General features: G+C 44.0%; 1 protein-coding gene and 1 long non-coding RNA gene across 2 annotated transcripts in view; one reads left to right on the top strand and one right to left on the bottom strand.

Moving 5' to 3' along the window:
- LOC121002433 overlaps positions 1-4,886 on the bottom strand; it is a 36,846-nt gene extending 31,960 nt beyond the window's left edge. Inside the window, exon 1 of the long non-coding RNA XR_005779293.1 lies at positions 4,753-4,886. This is a non-coding gene — a long non-coding RNA (uncharacterized LOC121002433). The remainder of the gene's footprint in view (positions 1-4,752) is intronic.
- Positions 4,887-6,297: 1,411 nt separating this feature from the next.
- LOC121002419 (tetraspanin-4-like) overlaps positions 6,298-19,491 on the top strand; it is a 130,257-nt gene continuing 117,063 nt past the window's right edge. The window contains exon 1 of the mRNA XM_040433885.1: positions 6,298-6,479. The gene's annotated coding sequence lies outside the window, so the exon portion shown is untranslated. The remainder of the gene's footprint in view (positions 6,480-19,491) is intronic.

The raw sequence follows: 19,491 nt of genomic DNA, 5'->3' as shown, positions 1-19,491 counted from the left end.
TCACAAGCGGTCCAAAATGGATCAGTTTTGCCCTTATGCATTCTGAATGGAAAAGGATCCGCTCAGAATGCATCAGTTTGCCTCCGTTCAGTCTCCATTCCGCTCTGGAGGCGGACACCAAAACGCTGCCTGCAGCGTTTTACTGTCCGCTTGACAAAACTGAGCCAAACGGATCCGTCCTGGCACACAATGTAAGTCAATGGGGATGGATCCGTTTACTCTGACACAATCTGGCAGAATAGAATCCGTCTTAGCTATGTTACAGATAATACAAACGGATCCGTTCATGACGGATGCATGCGGTTGTATTATTGTAACAGATCAGTTTTTGCAAATCCATGACGGATCCGCCCAAAACGTAAGTGTGAAAGTAGCCTTAGCTGTAGAAACCAGTGTCAGGCAGCTGCTGCCAAGGCCAATAAGATAATGGGTTGCATCAAAAGGGACATAGATGCCCGTGATGAGAACATAGTCCTACCACTTTACAAATCACTAGTCAGATCACACATGGAGTACTGTGTACAGTTCTGGGCTCCTGTGAACAAGGCAGACATAGCAGAGCTGGAGAGGGTTCAGAGGAGGGCAACTAAAGTAATAACTGACGCTATTAAAAAAAAAAAGTAATAACTGGAATGGGGCAACTACAGTACCCTGAAAGATTATCAAAATTAGGGATATTCAGTTTAGAAGAAAGACGACTGAGAGGAGATCTAATTACTATGTATAAATATATCAGGGGTCAGTACAGAGATCTATCCCATCATCTATTTATCCCCAGGACTGTGACTGTGACGAGGGGACATCCTCTGCATCTAGAGGTAAAAAGGTTTGTACACAAACATAGAAAAGGATTCTTTACGGTAATAGCAGTGAGACTACGGAACTCTCTGCCTGAGGAGGTGGTGATGGTGAGTACAATAAAGGAATTCAAGAGGGGCCTGGATGTATTTCTGGAGTGTAATAATATTACAGGCTATAGCTACTAGAGAGGGGTCATTGATCCAGGGAGTTATCTGATTGCCTGATTGGAGTCAGAAAGAATTTTTTTTCCCTTTAAGTGAGGAAAATTGGCTTCTACCTCACAGTTTTTTTTTGCCTTCCTCTGGATCAACTTGCAGGATAACTGGCTAAACTGGATGGACAGATCAATTTTTTCGGCCTTATAAACTATGTTACTGTGTTAAGGCTCTTTCACACTTGCGTTCTTGTGTTCCGGCATAGATTTCCGTCGTCGGGGCTCTATGCCGGAAAAATCCTGATCAGGATTATCCCCATGCATTCTGAATGGAGATAAATCCGTTCAGGATGCATCAGGATGTCTTCAGAACGTTTTTTGGCTGGAGAAAATACACCAGCATGCTGCGCTTTTTGCTCCGGTCAAAAATCCTGAAAACTTGCCGCAAGGCCGGATCCGGAATTAATGCTCATTGAAAGGCATTACCGGATCCGACGTTTAGCTTTTCTGAATGGTTACCATGGCTGCCAGGACGCTAAAGTCCTGGTTGCCATGGTAAAGTGTAGTGGGGAGCGGGGGAGCAGTATACTTACCGTCCGTGTGGCTCCCGGGGCGCTTCAGAGTGACGTCAGGGCGCCCCACGCTAATGGATGACGTGTCGCATGGATCACGTCATCCATGCGCATGGGGCGCCCTGACGTCATTCTGGAGCCCCCGGGAGCCGCACGGACGGTAAGTATACTGCTCCCCCGCTCCCCACTACTACTATGGCAACCAGGACTTTAATAGCGTCCTGGGTGCCATAGTAACACTGAACGCATTTTGAAGACGGATCCGTCTTCAAATGCTTTCAGTTCACTTGCGGTGTTACGGATCCGGCGGGCACCTCCGGCAAATGGAGTGCACGACGGATCCGGACAACGCAAGTGTGAAAGAGGCCTTACTCGTCGCATAGGTGAAAAGAAAACTTGTCTAAGGGCTCTTTCACACTTGCGTTGTCCGGATCCGGCGTGTACTCCATTTGCCGGAATTACACGCAAGTGAACTGAAAGCATTTGAAGACGGATCCGTCTTCAAAATGCGTTCAGTGTTACTATGGCACCCAGGACGCTATTAAAGTCCTGGCTGCCATAGTAGTAGTGGGGAGCGGGGGAGCAGTATACTTACAGTCCGTGCGGCTCTCGGGGCGCTCCAGAATGACGTCAGAGCGCCCCATGCGCATGGATGACGTGATCCATGCGACACGTCATCCATGAACGTGGGGCGCCCTGACGTCACTCTGGAGCGCCCGGGGAGCCGCACGGACGGTAAGTATACTGCTCCCCCGCTCCCCACTACACTTTACCATGGATGCCAGGACTTTAGAGTCCTGGTAGCCATGGTAACCATTCAGAAAAAGCTAAACGTCGGATCCGGCAATGCGCCGAAACGACGTTTAGCTTAAGGCCGGATCCGGATCAATGCCTTTCAATGGGCATTAATTCCGGATCCGGCCTTGCGGCAAGTGTTCAGGATTTTTGGCCGGAGCAAAAAGCTCAGCATGCTGCGGTATTTTCTCCGGCCAAAAAACGTTCCGGTCCGGAATTGAAGACATCCTGATGCATCCTGAACGGATTTCTCTCCATTCAGAATGCATTAGGATAAAACTGATCAGGATTCTTCCGGCATAGAGCCCCGACGACGGAACTCTATGCCGGAAGAAAAGAACTTAAGTGTGAAAGAGCCCTTAGGGTACTTTCACACTAGCGTTTTTCTTTTCCGGCATAGGCCTCTTTCACACTTGCGTTGTCCGGATCCGGCGTGTACTCCACTTGCCGGAATTACACGCCGGATCCGGAAAAACGCAAGTGTACTGAAAGCATTTGAAGACGGAACCGTCTTCCAAATGCGTTCAGTGTTACTATGGCACCCAGGACGCTATTAAAGTCCTGGTTGCCATAGTAGGAGCGGGGAGCGGGGGAGCGGTATACTTACAGTCCGTGCGGCTCCCGGGCGCTCCAGAATGACGTCAGAGCGCCCCATGCGCATGGATGACGTGATCCATGTGATCACATGATCCATGCGCTTGGGGCGCCCCTGACGTCACTCTGGAGCGCCCCGGGAGCCGCACGGACGGTAAGTACACTGCTCCCCCGCTCCCCGCTACACTTTACCATGGCTGCCAGGACTTTAGCGTCCCGGCAGCCATGGTAACCACTCTGAAAAAGCTAAATGTCGGCTCCGGCAATGCGCCGAAACGACGTTTAGCTTAAGGCCGGATCCGGATCAATGCCTTTCAATGGGCATTAATTCCGGATCCGGCCTTGCGGCAAGTGTTCCGGATTTTTTGGCCGGAGCAAAAAGCGCAGCATGCTGCGGTATTTTCTCCGGCCAAAAAACGTTCCGTTCCGGAACTGAAGACATCCTGATGCATCCTGAACGGATTTCTCTCCATTCAGAATGCATTAGGATAATCCTGATCAGGATTCTTCCGGCATAGAGCCCCGACGACGGAACTCTATGCCGGAAGACAAGAACGCAAGTGTGAAAGAGCCCATAGAGTTCCGTCACAGGGGCTCTTTACCGGAAAAGAACTGATCAGGCATATCCCCATGCATTCTGAATGGAGAGTAATCCGTTCAGGATACATCAGGATGTCTTCAGTTCAGTCATTTTGACTGATCAGGCAAAAGAGAAAACCGTAGCATGCTATGGTTTTATCTCCGGCGAAAAAAACTGAAGACTTGCCTGAATGCCGGATCCGGCATTTTTTTCCATAGGAATGTATTAGTGCGGCATTAAAAATACGGGAATCCCAGATCTGTCCTTCCGGTCTGCGCATGCGCAGACCTTTAAAAATTAGGAGAAAAAAAATACCGGATCCGTTTTGCCTGATACACCGGAAAAACTGATCCGATATTGCAATGCATTTTTCTTACTGATCAGGCATTTTTCAGACTGATCAGGATCCTGATCAGTCTGAAAAATGCCTGATCAGTCAGAAAAATGACATGCGTTTGCATACAGTTTGCCTGATCGGAACTGCCTGCCGGAATCAAACAACACAAGTGTAAAAGTACCCTTAGTGCCGGATCCGGCATTCAAAATACCGGAATGCCGGATCCGTCCTTCCGGCCTGCGCATGCGAGGACCAGTAAAAGTGTGAAAAAAGATACAAGACGGATCCGTCTGTCCGCATTACAAGCGGAGAGACGGATCCGTCCTTGCAATGCATTTGTGAGACGGATCCGCATCCCGATCCGTCTCACAAATGCTTTCAGTCAGCGGCAGATCGGCGGATCCGGCGGCCAGTTCCGACGATGGAACTGCCCGCCGGATCACACTGCCGCAAGTGTGAAAGTAGCCTTACTGCGCAGTGCACTTTTATTATATATCACAGTATAATATTGCACCCTATTAGAGGCTTTCCTCTAATAGGGTGCAATTTAGCAATTTAAAGTCATTCTTTACATTTTCCAGACCTTCATGGTCTGACAAAACAGTCTCTGTATGGCACATGACGTCAATGTGTGCTTGTTGGGTGCAGCCATTAGAATTTTTGCAGATGGAGCTCATACCAGCACTCACCACTAGGTGGCACAAAACTTTTGCACCTTAATAGTATAGTATAATAATGATACCATTTTTGAAACTGGACTTCCTACAAATATAAGTTCCATCAGATTAATGTTTGAGTTTCAGGTCAAGAATTGCATCCCCAGCTTATTACAGGCACGTTATAGGGGTTGTCCACAATTTTTTATTTTATTTTTAATTCCCCCTTTCCCAGTGGGACCTGTGAAGGGAACTATACTTACCTGCCCCCTGTCACTCGGTTCTTGATCAGTGGGTTCCGGGCTGTCTTGACTGCTCTTTTGGTCCCCTTATGTACACTTTCTGCAAAGACCCGGCATGATTGATGATATGGAGGTGGATTGGTGCTCATTTAAGGTGCCTTTCACAGGGCCCAATGCAAAATGAAAGTGAAATTCACTCTGTTAGCAGCACAGCCCTTATTTACACAGGGCGATGTGCTGCCAACAAATGACGATTTTTGGTGCCATATGAAATATGAGGTCACCCAGAAAACCAGCATTTGCTTGCTCATTTGTTAGCTAATTAGTGGGAACTTCACTTGGGCCAGTTATCAGGAACAAACATTTGTTCGGAAGTTTGTTCCTAATAATTGACCTAATCCTCAGCCAGCATAAAAGGGCCCTGGATCTGATAAGTGTTCTTACACCTTATGGTAGGTTTACAAGGGCCGAGGAGCAGCCAATTATTGGGAAGGAAGCTTTCCTTCCTGACAACTGGCTGCTCGTTCAGTGGGGATGAAGAGCTACATTTCCATGCAGCGATCACCTCCACAGTATAGGAACGAGTGATCGCTGCTGCTATCACCTGTCCTCATACAGCTGCATTGTTTCTGGGCCGCAGAGTGCTGTTCACACTGTACCACCTGCTTCCCAAAAACAATAAGTTACTTGCCTGCTCAAACGACTGTTTCGCCCAATGAACGTGCGTTTCGGTCATTCATCGGGTGATTGGCTGCACCTTTACATAAATTGTCAGGAAGGAGTGTTCGTAGGAATGTCCACCCCTGATAATCTGCCTGACAACTGGGCCGCGTAAACCCACCATTAGACAACTGAGTGCTCACTTGGCTTTGGCCTACAGCTATTCCTCCCAAGTCCCCATATACACATATGCTTACTCAGCAGAATTTGTGCTGCAGTATAAAGCATGATGAAGAGATAAGTGATCATTCTAGAGTTCTTGGACCAGTGTATCACTGTGATAGTCATGTATCCCTACCCGGAGGCATCTGGGTTAGTCTTTTGTGCCCAGACATTACATCTTCAGTGTAACAGCCTCTCCACTTGCTCTTATTAACGTGAATATAAAAGATTGCTAAGTGCTCAAAAGTTAAACCAGATGTGAACAAGCAATGCAAATGCGGAGTTTAACATTTCCCCTAAATGATCTTATGTATTACAGGAAAAAGTTTGCATCACTCTGGTCTGAATGGCATCCAAAACACCAACAACAAAAAAACAAAAAACTTCAAAATGTTTAAAAGGTAAAAGCTCTGGGGAGATTTCTTCTGTGTTCAGATTGAGTGCGATCCAAGTATGGAGAAAAGGTTGTTATTGCTGAGCAGAAATTCCTTCAGTTTGTGAAGTGGAAAAAGTTTAGGAAAACTTCTCGGCAGTATTAAAAATAGCCTGTCACACACATATTGTCTGAATTAGCCAGCACCCCTTGCGCTGCTCCCATAGGAGTGCATACCCCTCCCATTTCTCCTGTAAGACCCTCACCTAAAAACTCCCAATCACAAGACTAGTCCCAGCCCTCTCTGAGCAGTGCCACTACCCCTGCAGCCAGACACTAGGAACTGCAGACACGAGAGCTTTACAACTGAAAGGGGATTACTGTACAGTTCATGGTGCTGCGGAGAAACACAGAGGAGGAAGAATAACATCTCAGGCGCCCAGCCATCTACTAGAGCTTTGTGAGGCCCCCTTGTTTCTACATCCGTACAGAGGTAAGAGGCATCCATTCTTAACCACTTCCTTAGCAAGTGAGAAGGCTCCTGTAAAAAGTTTCCCCATTGTTTTCTATGGCAGGCGAGCCATGTCCTGTATGGGTATGAGACGCAGCTAGTTTATTCCCAAGTGCATAGAACCGCGTCAGTAGCAGTGTACAGAGAACCCAGTGCTTTAAGCCACAGAGCTTACATTCTACACTGAAATATCGCAAACTTGTACCGTAATTATATGACGCAGTGATTTCTACTTTAGTTTTTCTTAGTCGCCGGTTTCTTCCATTATGATGTGATATCGCTTCCCCGTTTATATTAGGTAACTATATTCATAATTATTATTCATTTCATTTACTTTAACGTATTAGGTAATCTCTCTATTAGCAATTTCAGAATACTCATAGCCATTACCCAAATGGCTCCTTTTAATTAAAGATGGTGATGATGATATCAGAATTTGTCTATACCCCCACCTACATATCTATTTGGCCTAAGAAATAGCGTACTGACCATACAGGCAGCCCACGGTATTTGGGCCCTTAAAGAGAGGGGATCCAGAACAGAACAATATGGCTGAATCTATTGATGGGTCAGGAGGACCTGTGCAGAACCTACAATAGTGACAAACATTGGAATGAGGAGTTAGTTTTAGTATCATGGACATAAGATGGGGGGGGGGGGGGTAAACAAGTCCAGGGGTGTAATAATATTAGGGTGCATTCACATGTGTCTGGCAGCCTCATCCCCCAGCATCCCTTACGTTAGTCTATAGGCTCCATAACCAGCCAACCACAACGGCGGAGAACTACACCGGTTTGATCGACATATGTGAACACACCCTTAGCAAACACCAGCAGGGAGCTTCATTTCAGTCTTTCAGGCTCCAAATGTTTCAGTAGTTACTCCGTTTTATCATTTGCATTGCAATGATGGAACTTCACAATAAATTTTAGGAGGTCTGTCAGATTGGTCAGATATAATCATGTTGTTACCATAGGCATATCTTCAAACATCTATGGCACGTCTGTGGCCTCCATAAGAGCCATTAGGACTGGATATAGCGCACTCACCAGTGATTCTGTCAGCAGTTAATACTGACACAAGCTGCAGGTTCCAGTAAAACCACAGTTTTGTGCTGCTCTCTCTGCCGTTTACTAGTATTAGCGTAAGATTTTAGTAGCAGGTAAAGAACGGACTTCCTTTCCACTGTCATTAAATGGACTGACATTTGGCAGGGATAAACATGCAAAGTGATGGCAGCCAAGAGTCTGAAGTCCACAATGTTACTGGCTGCTGCTCCACAGACATTTACAACCCACAATTCTGGCGTTGGTGAAGCTTGAAGTGAATTACTTCATGTAATGGCTCAGTCTCCAATGTTTTGAATCTGTTTTCTTGGTGACGGGTCAATAGTATTGGGAGGAATGGTGGGACTTTATTGACTACATCGGTTGAGTGACTCAGGCAGGGCACAGTTCTCTGCATTTTTAGGCTGGTATTGAGATGGCATTCTGTTTGCTGCTTTGGCTTTTGGAAATTGGAACATGGCAATAGTTAAAACAATTAACTATTGCCATGTACAGCTCCCTTACTCAATGAACACTACCTAGGACCATCTCCCTTTATGCTGGCATTGGGCATTGGGCAGTAAAGCGTGATATTTCCTCAGAAGAGCTGTGTCTGGATATGTAATGTAAGGAAACATAAAGTAACAGGTATAGGATATAACACTCATTCAATTCTAGGAAGGTCTAGTTTATACTAAAGAGATTGGCTCAGTAGGTAAGAGAATGGAGGCGGTAAAGTATCAGCTCATACTTAGAGCTGCAGATCATTTATGTAGTATAGGTAAGGGTATGTTCACACAATGGTTTTGACAGTGTCAAAACCCGCCACATATCCCATGGCAGGAACCATTGTGGTTTCTGCAGTGGGTTTTTACTTAGAATAGTGCGGTCCCGCTCTCGGTTTAGCTCCATTGAATGGAGTGAAAGAGCAAACAGGCTTCGGATGCGGCTTCCTGAGGTGTTTGGGTGGTAACTACTGCACCAAGTATTTTTGGTATGGTCTGGAAAACTGCACATGAAAAATCTTCAGCCACAAAATAGGAGGCGGTTTCAGATCGGATTCGGCGCAGTTTTCCACACTGAATCTGTGCTGAAACTCACACCAAAAGTCAGTCGTCTGAACCTGTCTTGGATTGTAGGTTCATCATAGATTAGCTGATTGTGGACGGTGAGGGTTAGCTTGCTGGGGGTGCCCACTGATATCACACAGCTGGTAACATAGGGAACCCAACCATCTATTGATTTCAATGGTAACCTATGGTAAAGCAGTAAATTACAGGGGACCCACAACTTAACATGTCCTGTTTTGTCATATAGAAAAGGGGGTGTCCAAATGAAATATCTTCTTTTCTTTGGTCTCTAAATATGGCGGTTCAGTGGTTAGCACTGTTGCTGCGCTATGGCGGTTCGCAGGTTCAAATCTGGCCAAAGGCAGCATATGCATGGAGTTTGCAGATTTGTGGGGTTTTCTCTGGGTGTTCTGCTTTCCTCACACATTCAAAACTATAATGACACCAAGAGATTGGCGGCCCTAGTGTGTGTGAGATGAGGGAAATTTGAGTCATGACATTCTCTGTGCAGCACTGTAGTATATGTTAGAACTATATAAAAGAATAATCAGTCTATCAATCTACTGAGTAGTCCATCTTGGTTTACATGGTCTTTCTGCAGAACGAATTGGTCATATATGGGAATTAAATGAATAGGTCTGTCTATTGACACGTCCTGTACGTACAAAGCAGACTGGTCAATTGATCCACAGGGATCCCAGTTACAGCTGTGGTCCTCAAGAACAACAATGGCCTCACCCCCATTGTGATGAGCTTTTGGCAAGAGGAAATGTCTCCAGCTTTCTGCTGGAAAATACCACTTCCACCATACTAGACGTCTGCATTTTGCAGCATTGTTAACTTATACGTTGTTTTGGTTGGAAGAAGAACTGACATGTTTTCAACTACATGGAACATCACTTTTTATGGGTATTGGTGCAGCTGAGTTTACAAGAAAACCACAAAACCAGCATCTAAGTTCAACAAGTAATAAAACTGTCACTTGGATGGAAATACAGACACAGAGGAGGGGGGACGATTGTTAATTGTTAAGATCCCATGTGCATAATTCTGGTCTGGAGATGGTGACATCATCTTATTTATCCAGCCTGCCCTATATACATTCTGAAGTCAAACTGCATCTTCCATCTTTTATGAGTTCTATGTATGTTTACCCAGAGACATTCATGTCCACTGAACTCCTTTTACTCTGGTCTTAATCTGACCCTGGTACAGATTATGAAATGTTCTGGATTTCTGGCTGGTCATAGAAAAGTATAAAGGTGTACTTGTAAGGAGAGGTAACTTCTATGAGGTTCCTCAAAGTCAAATGATTCCATACAATATGGTACTATTAATCAGAGTTGTATTATAATATTCTGCTCCTGGTTTTGGGTTGTAATGGTCTTCAAAATGCTCTCTACAAAGAGTACTAAGGAAATCAGAAGTCAACGTCAAGCAATGAACAGCACATGGGAAAGCAGCAGATGTGTACACAAGTCACACATGTTTGTCAAAGGTCACATTCTTTGCAGAGAACAGAAATAGCCAGACTTCATTCAAAGCCTGAGACTTTCGATTTGACTGCAGTTAAAGGGGCTTTAACATTTTCAAAAACCACAATATGCACAGTTGCATGGTGCCACTTATGTGCTTTACTTGATAAGTGTATGTGCCAACCAATCAGTAGCGGCATCACTTCTCCATACTGATGTCACCTTCACCTAGAGTTTGACTGCCACCGCAACGTGATGAGTTTGGCATGTCATTGCATTAGCTCAGTCAACAGGCTTCAGAGGATGGATTGTCTGTGTGAGAACATCAGGGGATTTGAAGGGTCAAAATGTGAGAAATTATATTTAGCAAAATACATGTTACACTGTTTTTGTTCTTTATATCCCAACATTGGGGAAACTTAAGTATACAGTGCATGCGCAGATAACAGACTCTACAGTACATGCACGGGATTACAGGGCCAGGCAAAGGCACAATGAACATGCCTGTCAATCAAGAGAATGGGGAAAACGGAGGAGCTGCGGTGCATGGAGGGTCAAGGATACACCCGCACCACACTCAAGCCCTAAGTGGTAAGATATCTCTGAAATGGCAATAATCATCAGAATCAACATTCCTGGCAGTTCCTGGCTTCCAATACTTTGGCACAGGTGCTAAACAGAAAGTGAATGTGTCCAACACATGTGCACATAAAGGTTACAGAATCCCTGACTGTTTATAGCATTTTTTTAAATTTCTGTCTAAATTGTCTAACTCCTTTAAATAGAGTCTGTACAGTGAACAACTGGTGGCCAACATTGACTTTCAAAGATATTGACTCTACAATATCAAAAGGTTCATTATGAAAGCAGATCTGTCATTAGACTATACTACACGAGTACAAGTCTGCGCAAATGAGCAATTAGAGAATGCAACGAACGCATAATTATTGCGGAATTGTTGAGAAATGGAGTTCTTTAAAGTTATGCAAATGGGGCCTAATTTAGAGTGAGCCCTTGCCACTTGGTACATCTCTGTGATCTTCACATGATTGACAAGACCAGCCTTCAAAAGAGTTGCTCCCCTCGCCCTGTAGTCCCACCTGCGCCATACAGTATACCCATGGCACATTTGCAGTAGTCTTCTGTGCAGCGGGGCCAGGACACTCTACTGCATATGCGCCGAGGGTGCGCAGGTGCATGATTACAGGGACATGCAAGACACCTCAGGGCGGTCTAGCTCTGCCGAGCGGTGGAGCTAAGGGGCAGCAAATGGAAAAGCACTGCATGTAGTGCACCTTAGACATCTACATCATTTTAAAGGGTTAAAGGGGTTGTCCGGTCATGGCCATGCCGCACCACCGCTGATCAGCTGTTCTGTGTAGCTGCAGCACTTCTCCCATTGAAGTGAATGGGAGTGACAAGCATTGTACACTGCAATATTGACAGTGCTGTGTAGCTCCCGTGCCGACTTCCGGCAACAGAGCTACACAGAGCAGCTGTGGGGTTGTCGGATCCCAGCCGATCATGGCTTATCCTAAGGATGGTTGGACAACCCCTTTAAATTTATCAATAATGCTGCAATAAGTCGGAGTGAGAGTTGGCATTTTACTCAGCTGGAGCAACCCTACCAGGCACTGCGCCTGATCTAATACTTCTGGTGACAAATGCTCTTTAAGCACATTCAGACCAGTAGAAATTTTGTTTGCTTTTCTTCTTATTTTCTTTGTTGGTCTTTTTTTTTAAGGAAAGTTTTGAGTTGCTCTAATGCTCAGCATCTTGTCCTCATGTAATGTGATGCTTTCATGCTGTTAAAATGGTTGTAATGTTATTATGCGTTACGCTTGCCAATTCAGCCATACAATAAAAAAGGAGATATGTAGGTTTCATGGCTGCATTACTGGAACTCGAGATGTGAGTTGAGAACTCAACCTGACCACACAGTTCAATTCATGTTACCCTTTTTAAATGGGATATAAGTAGCTAATCTTTGAGTTGGCGTGGCATTGGAGGCATTCATAAAGTATGTCAGGGAACACGGGACCATAAAAACAGAATATGATAGAGAGTCACGCACTACTTGGAAGAGCCTGAGCTAAAAAGAAATTGACTAGGTCATAGGGCTTTTAACATAGAAATGAGCATCATGAACTCTTTCTGTTCACAAATACAAGAATAGAATAGGAAGTGTTGGTGGGAATTACAGATGAATGTTGAGAGGAAGGTGTCCCACCCTGGGGGTCTTCCCTGCAGGAAAAGATGGTACATTGTGTTCTGTCTGGACTCAAAGCTCTTTCACCCAGAGATCAGCATCCGAAAAGCTATTCAATTAAGCAGTGTTTTGAGGCACTAGGGCATATGTTCCTCTTAAAGATACGCCTCAGGGCAAACCACTTGTTATGTCTAGTAAAGGGCCTAGGGAGTAGGAGCATGACACAGAAAGAGAAATAAAGAGGAAATCAAAGCAAGCTAAGATGATGATAACAAGAAGGTTGTTGTCCCTAGCATGTAGTCAGATTATTCAGCTCTTCAACTAAAGGCTAAATTGAGGGCAGAAAATAGGAAAGCTTTTGGCAATACAAGCCACAATCTCTTTTATCCCTTACTGCCTTATTAATCAAAAGTGGAGAACCACTTTAATGGCTTATGCCAAGATTGGGAAAAGGGGTAGGTCCCATGTTCTCCATTACTCTTATAAGCCAAGGGCAAAAGAGTAGAGGACCATTGTCTATGGTGAGTGACAAGAACATCCATGTCTTCCCTAGACTGATGTAAGAGATAACAACACACATTTGTACGGATTAAGGGATGTCATAGGATCCGCAAGACCGCCATTCCTTCAATTGTAGGGAGTACCAGCAATGAGACCTCCACCGATCAGAGGTGTATGGTGTATCTTATTAATGTGTTATGGATGTTTATTTGTAGAAATTCCATTAAAAATAATTAGAGGGAGTTTCTGGTACTTAGATATTGATGGCCTATCCTCAGGATAGGTTATCAATATTAGATCAGAGGAGGTCTGACACATGGCACCCCTACCAGTCAGCTGTTTTGGGCAGCCTCCAGCGCCAGAACCTGTAGAGTGGATGGAAGGTCCCATTCCCTGTGTAGTTTCTGACACTGGTGTACTGCAGCTCACCTCCTATTCATTTGACCGAACCTTGTGCTTTCAGCTCCGCCCACTGTATAGTTATCTAAACCTACAATAAGCATTGGTGCTATAGCCCATATCAAAATTCATCCACCAAAAAAGTAAACATATATTTCCTTTATTAAATTCAATTAAAATACAAGCAAATGGAAATTAGAGGAATCCACATGATCGTAGGAGAAGAAAGGGTTAAAACAAATAAACCAAATTTGCTTGTATTTTATTTGAATTTAATAAAGGAAATATATTTTTACATCTCTGGCGGATGAATTCTTGGTATTGGCTATAGCACCAATGCTTCTTGTAGGTTTAGATGAAATTTCTGGGTGTGCCCGATTATAGGTCTGGTTGATATAGGATTTACCACTGTATTGTGAGCAACACTGGCGGCTGCGCAAAACATCTGATTAGTGGGTGTACCGAGTGCAGGACCGCATCGATCTGATCTTGATGACTGTCATGAGAATAGGCCATCAATATCTAAGTATCAGAAAACTCCTTTAATGACGTTAAAAATAAAATGTCCAAAAAATCTTTTTTTTGTTTCATATATTTTATTGATTTTTAAACCAAATAATTATATCACAAATCTCCAATTCTCATATTCAAATGAAAACAAGTATATTTTAAGGCAGCATGGTGGCTCAGTGGTTCCACTGCTGGAGTCCTAGGTTCGAATCCGACCAAGGACAACATCTGCATTGAGTTTGTATGTTTTTCCCGTCGTTGCATGGGTTTCCTCCCACATTCCAAAGACATACTGCTTAGGTTGTGAGCACCATTGGAGGACAGCTTGATGCTAATGTCTGTAAAGTGCTGTGGAATATAGCAGCGATATATATAAGTACATACTGTAAATAAAACGAAAGAAACCATCCCATCAAGATCATCTTCCACTTTCTAGAAGCACTTGCCATAGCCTCATTTTTTTACATTTTGTCAAACCTAATTGCATCTAATGTTTCTCCACATTTAATGAAGACTTTCTAGCTCGACCGCAGTGCTCTTCCAGTTATTTGCACGATACACTTTACTAGCTTTATAAACATGCTGAATCAGAGCATTCGTCTTCTTGAAGACTTGATCTAAGTGCATCCCCAAAAGACAACTCTAAGGGGACATTGTAACATCTCTTCCCACTACCTTATCCATCCTTTTACTTACTTCCCCTCAAATCCCTCATCTCACAGTCCCACCACATATACTTTAATGTTCCTTTCTAACCACCTCCCCTAAAACATTTGTCCTCCTCAGTGTTATATATCCTTGCTATTTTACGTGGAGTTTAATAAGCTTTATGATACAGTTTTGACATTTGTTTACTACTTCTACTCAGCTTCTCACTTACATCATTGCATTTCTCCCTTGTCCAATTAATCTCTAAATCCTGCCCCCACTTCAGCATATTTTCTAAGTTATCATCCTGTGAATCATTAATGTCAGCTTCGCCATCATACCTGCATATATCATTTCTCAAGCCATGATTCTTTAGCCTCCCTCTTATTATAAACTTGTTTCACAAAGCCAAAAATCTGTGGTAGCCTAAAAAGTTCTCAAACCGAAACATCCCACTTTGACAAATAGCTTTCAAAATTTCCCAATTTCAAACATTTTGGCCTCATAATTCCCTTCTCTATCTACTAATTAAAATTCTCATTCTTTCATCCTGGTTTAATCAATCGATTTCCAAAAGTATTAATTACTGAAGACCCTACTGTCCTCAAAGTTCCTGTGAGCGCTTGTTTCCGATCTGCCCGTCTAAACGTACCGCAGATCACTCGATGAACAGCGCTCATTCATTGGGTAAAACAATCATTCATGTGTGCAGCTAAATTATCGTTTCTGGCCAGCAGATCGTACAGTGTGAACAGCCGCCTGATGCCCAGAACCAATGCAGCTGCATGAGGACGATCGATAGCGGTAGCCATCGCTCATCTTCATACTATGGAGGTGATTGGCAGCGCTTTACGTGCACTGAACGAGCAGTCAGTTGTCGGGAAGGAACGCTTCCTTCCTGACCATCGGCAGCTGGTCTCATCATGTAAATCCAGCATTACACAGCACAGTCCTCCTAACCACTGGTTCCTTTGCCAAAGCAAAAATAGCTGGTTAGAGGTTACTATTTAGTCGTTAACTCTAGTTTAGCAGTTGGGTGAGAATATAAGGCTTTTAAAGCATTTAAAAGTTTTGTGACAACTCCTACAGAGAACATGGATCCGTTGTAAGCAGGATCACATGTGCAGCATGTGGTTTCCATCAGACAGCGAGATCCTGAACACATCTGCCCGCCACCATGTCTCAGGCCTGTGTTGTGTACTTCCCATTAATGTAAGGGTTTTCCCCATGACCTCTCCATATCCTGTATGTCTGCTTAGTCACCACTTGTATACAAAGTGAAGATAAGTCTTCATGATCCAGCAGCATCAACCAACACTTCATCCATAGATAATATGTAGGCAGTTCACAGCAAACCACAGCTTGTATTCAGGGCAGAAAAGTAACATATTTGATGTGGTCAGCGCATTCATTCTGGTAAACTCTATGGCCATTTCCATTTTGTATGTGAAAATACGATGCATTTCGACTTCAGACCAGCATAACTTTGCCACCCTTCAGAGCAGTTGACTGGTTAAGCATGTGTAGGGGCCCTCTCATAAATGTATGCCCCCCCTTCCTGCATAATAAAGTCAATTATATATACTTGTAGCATCTTTTTTTACAGCTTTTGTCCGTGGGATGTGTGTGTTGCCGATCACCTTAATTTCAATTAGAAGGGGCTGAGCTTCAGTACCAGACACAGCCTATGGACAAGAGTGGCGCTCTTCATAGAAGAAAATAGCCATGTGTCTCTTATATCACACAGTCTCTTAAGTTATCAGGACATCCATTTAAGATGGTCGTTTTTGAATAGGTGGTGCTTTCTCAAAGCATTATGACAAAGTACAAGATGGACATCACCTGTGGGGAAGACATTCTTCATAGCATACTATTATACAGAAATATATAATGATTGTGTGGGCAGGGGCACATTGATCTAAAACTTTGTCATTTTTGATGGCGGATCTCTTTTTTTAAACATTGATTATGTGTTTGTAATTTAATACGGATTGTTGGTGGGACTGGTAAAAATCAGTGTCCTTTTCATAGTGCCATTGCCTTTCACCACTACACCCATACCAGCATGGAGCCCAGACTTTTTCTCTCTTCCATTTTTCAACTCTGTAAAGGACTAAACCAGGGGCGGACTGGGAACTTAAAGTGGCCCTGGAAAAAATGATAAAAGTGGCCCCATTTTCTAGTCGGGTACAAATTAATGGAAGGCAGGGCCAGCAATACCATATTGTGGCACATTATACCACCCCAACAGAGCCAAATACCACAGTCCATCACAAAATGATGCCAGCAGCACAAAATACGTCCCCAAAAACTTCCACTGGATGGCTGTGAGGAGGGCTCAGGCCGCCCCCTGGGCATCGGCCCACCCGGAAAGTTCCCTGTAAGGTCCATGGCCAATCCACCCCTGGACTAAAGGGTGTTGTGACCCTTGCTATTTTTACTGAATTTGAGTAATGAGGTGGCCAGCGGCAGCTTCATGACCAAAGGCATTGCACCTAGAGGTGTTACATTGTGTCCAAGAGTGGTGGGGGTCCCTATGTTAAATAATGAACCTTGACACCATATAACCTTCCCAAGGGATCTCAGAATCTAAGTTCTCTACCAGTATGTCTTTGGAGTGTGAGAGGAAACCCATGCAAACACAGAGAGAACATACAGATGCTGTCCTTGGTCAAATTCAAACCTAGAACCCAAGCGCTGCAAGGCACCTGTGCTAACCACTGAGCCACAGTTAACCTGCTCAGTATTCTCAGTATTGAGAATTGGTAAAATGACAATAAAATCTACATATATGGACCAGAACACCAAATTACGTTAAACTTGTATTTCCTATTCCAGGATTACTGGGGACCTTAAAGCATTTACTGGTTGTGTAGAACATTCAGCATTCTCTGTCTGAAAGGATTCTACCTTAAGCCACGCTGGCTGTCGCACACTTTGAGCTCCAAAGACCCTGAGGTGGGACCGTTAAACTCACATCTGGAATTTACATGAATCAATCCACTTTTTCAGTTTTTATTGCACACATGTGCTGCCAGCAGCGACTCCCTTGGCCAGTCTACATGGAGCCGCACGAGCGCTAGGTTGCGTGCATTGTGTCTCATTCACCTCAGGGCCACACAGATTTCCTGCTGCCTGTAGAGCCCCTGGGACCTCACTATTAGAGGTGCTCGGTGAGGCCTGTCCAGGTTCCTCCCATGTCTCGCTTTATTCTTTGTTACTGAGCTTCCAGAAAGTGCATGCACCTCAGACATTGCGCTGTTCACAAATGCAATTAGAGAGAAACTGGGAAGTTGACAGAAGATAAGAACCAAATGGCCCATGTTGTCTGCACTTTTTCCTCTTAAGTTCAAAATCTCTGACATTTTCTCACTCTTTCTTGAAGGGCAGAAGGTGATAATGAGATTTGGATGGTGGGAAGAAAAGCATGTTATTATTAGTTCTTTTGCCTATATAGCGCCAACTGTCCCACAACTACAATATGCCAGTTCTAAGGGCTGTATGAGACCTGCAGATAGTTGGCTAGATCATCACTAGAGATGAGCGAAGTATTGGAAAATTTGATTCGGCTGCTTCGCCGAATTTTATAAAAAAAATTTGCTTTGTGACAAATTACTTTGCACATTTCTTTGTAAGTAGTGGGTGCAATGACAGGGAGTGGCAATTTCACCCCTTTACGCACCTAGGCTGCAAAAAAGTGTCACACATGTGGTATCGCCGTACTCAGGAGAAGTAGGGCAATGTGTTTTGGTGTGTATTTTTACATATACCCATGCTGGGTGAGAGGAATATCTCTGTAAATTGACAACTTTGTATACATTTTTTTTTAAAAGTTGTCATTTACAGAGATATTTCTCTCACCCAGCATGGGTATATGTAAAAATACACCCCAAAACACATTGCCCTACTTCTCCTGAGTACGGCGATACCACATGTGTGACACTTTTTTGCAGCCTAGGTGCACAAAGGGGCCCAAATTCCAATGAGAATCTTTACGATTTCACAGGGCATTTTTTATGCATTTGGATTCCAAACTACTTCTCACGCTTTAGGTCCCCTAAAGTGCCAGGGCAGTATAAATACCCCACAAGTGACCCCATTTTGGAAAGAAGACACCCCAAGTTATTCCGTGAGGGGCATGGCGAGTTCCTAGAATATTTTTTTTTGGCACAAGTTAGCGGAAAATTATATATTTTTTATTTTTATTTTTTTATTTATTTTTTCTCTTACAAAGTCTCATATTCCACTAACTTGTAACAAAAAATAAAATGTTACATGAACTCGCCATGCCTCTCACGAAATACCTTGGGGTGTCTTCTTTCCAAAATGGGGTCACATGTGGGGTATTTATACTGCCCTGGCATTTTAGGGGCCCTAAAGCGTGAGAAGAAGTCTGGAATATAAATGTCTAAAAAAATTTACACATTTGGATTCCTTGAGGGGTATGGTGAGTTCATGTGAGATTATTTTTTTTGTCACAAGTTAGCGGAATATGAGACTTTGTAAGTAAAAACAAAAAAACAATAAAAAAAAAATCAATTTCCGCTAACTTAACTAAAATAAAAATCTTCTATGAACTCGCCATGCCCCTCAAAAGTGATCTTTTTATAGCGCCGCAGCGATTTTACAGTGTTTTTGCAGTGATCAGAAAAAAAAAATTTCTGTCACTGCGGTGGGGCGGACTGAACGCAAGTGTGCGCACAAGATCAGGCCTTATCGGGCGAACGCTGCGTTTTTTGTAGAGCCTATAGAACATGTCCTATTCTTGTCCGCAATTGCGGACAAGAAAAGGCATTTTCTATATAGTTCTGGTAATGTGCGGATCCGCAAAATGCGGAAAGCACATTGCCGGTGTCCGTGTTTTGCGGATCCGCGGTTTCCGTGTTTTGCGGATCCGCGGATCCGCAAAACACATACGGGCTCTGAATGGAGCCTTACAGGGGGGTGATCAATGACCGGGGGGGGGATCAGGGAGTCTATATGGGGTGATCACCCCCCTGTCATTGATCACCCCCCTGTAAGGCTCCATTCAGACGTCCGTATGTGTTTTGCGGATCCGATCCGTAGATCTGCGGATCCGCAAAACACATACGGACGTCTGAATGGAGCCTTACAGGGGGGTGATCAATGACAGGG

Source organism: Bufo bufo, chromosome 1 (genome assembly GCF_905171765.1).
Source record: "Bufo bufo chromosome 1, aBufBuf1.1, whole genome shotgun sequence".
NCBI lineage: Eukaryota > Metazoa > Chordata > Amphibia > Anura > Bufonidae > Bufo > Bufo bufo.
The sequence above is the reverse complement of the archived record's forward strand: the minus strand, read 5'-3'. Positions and strand labels throughout refer to the sequence as shown.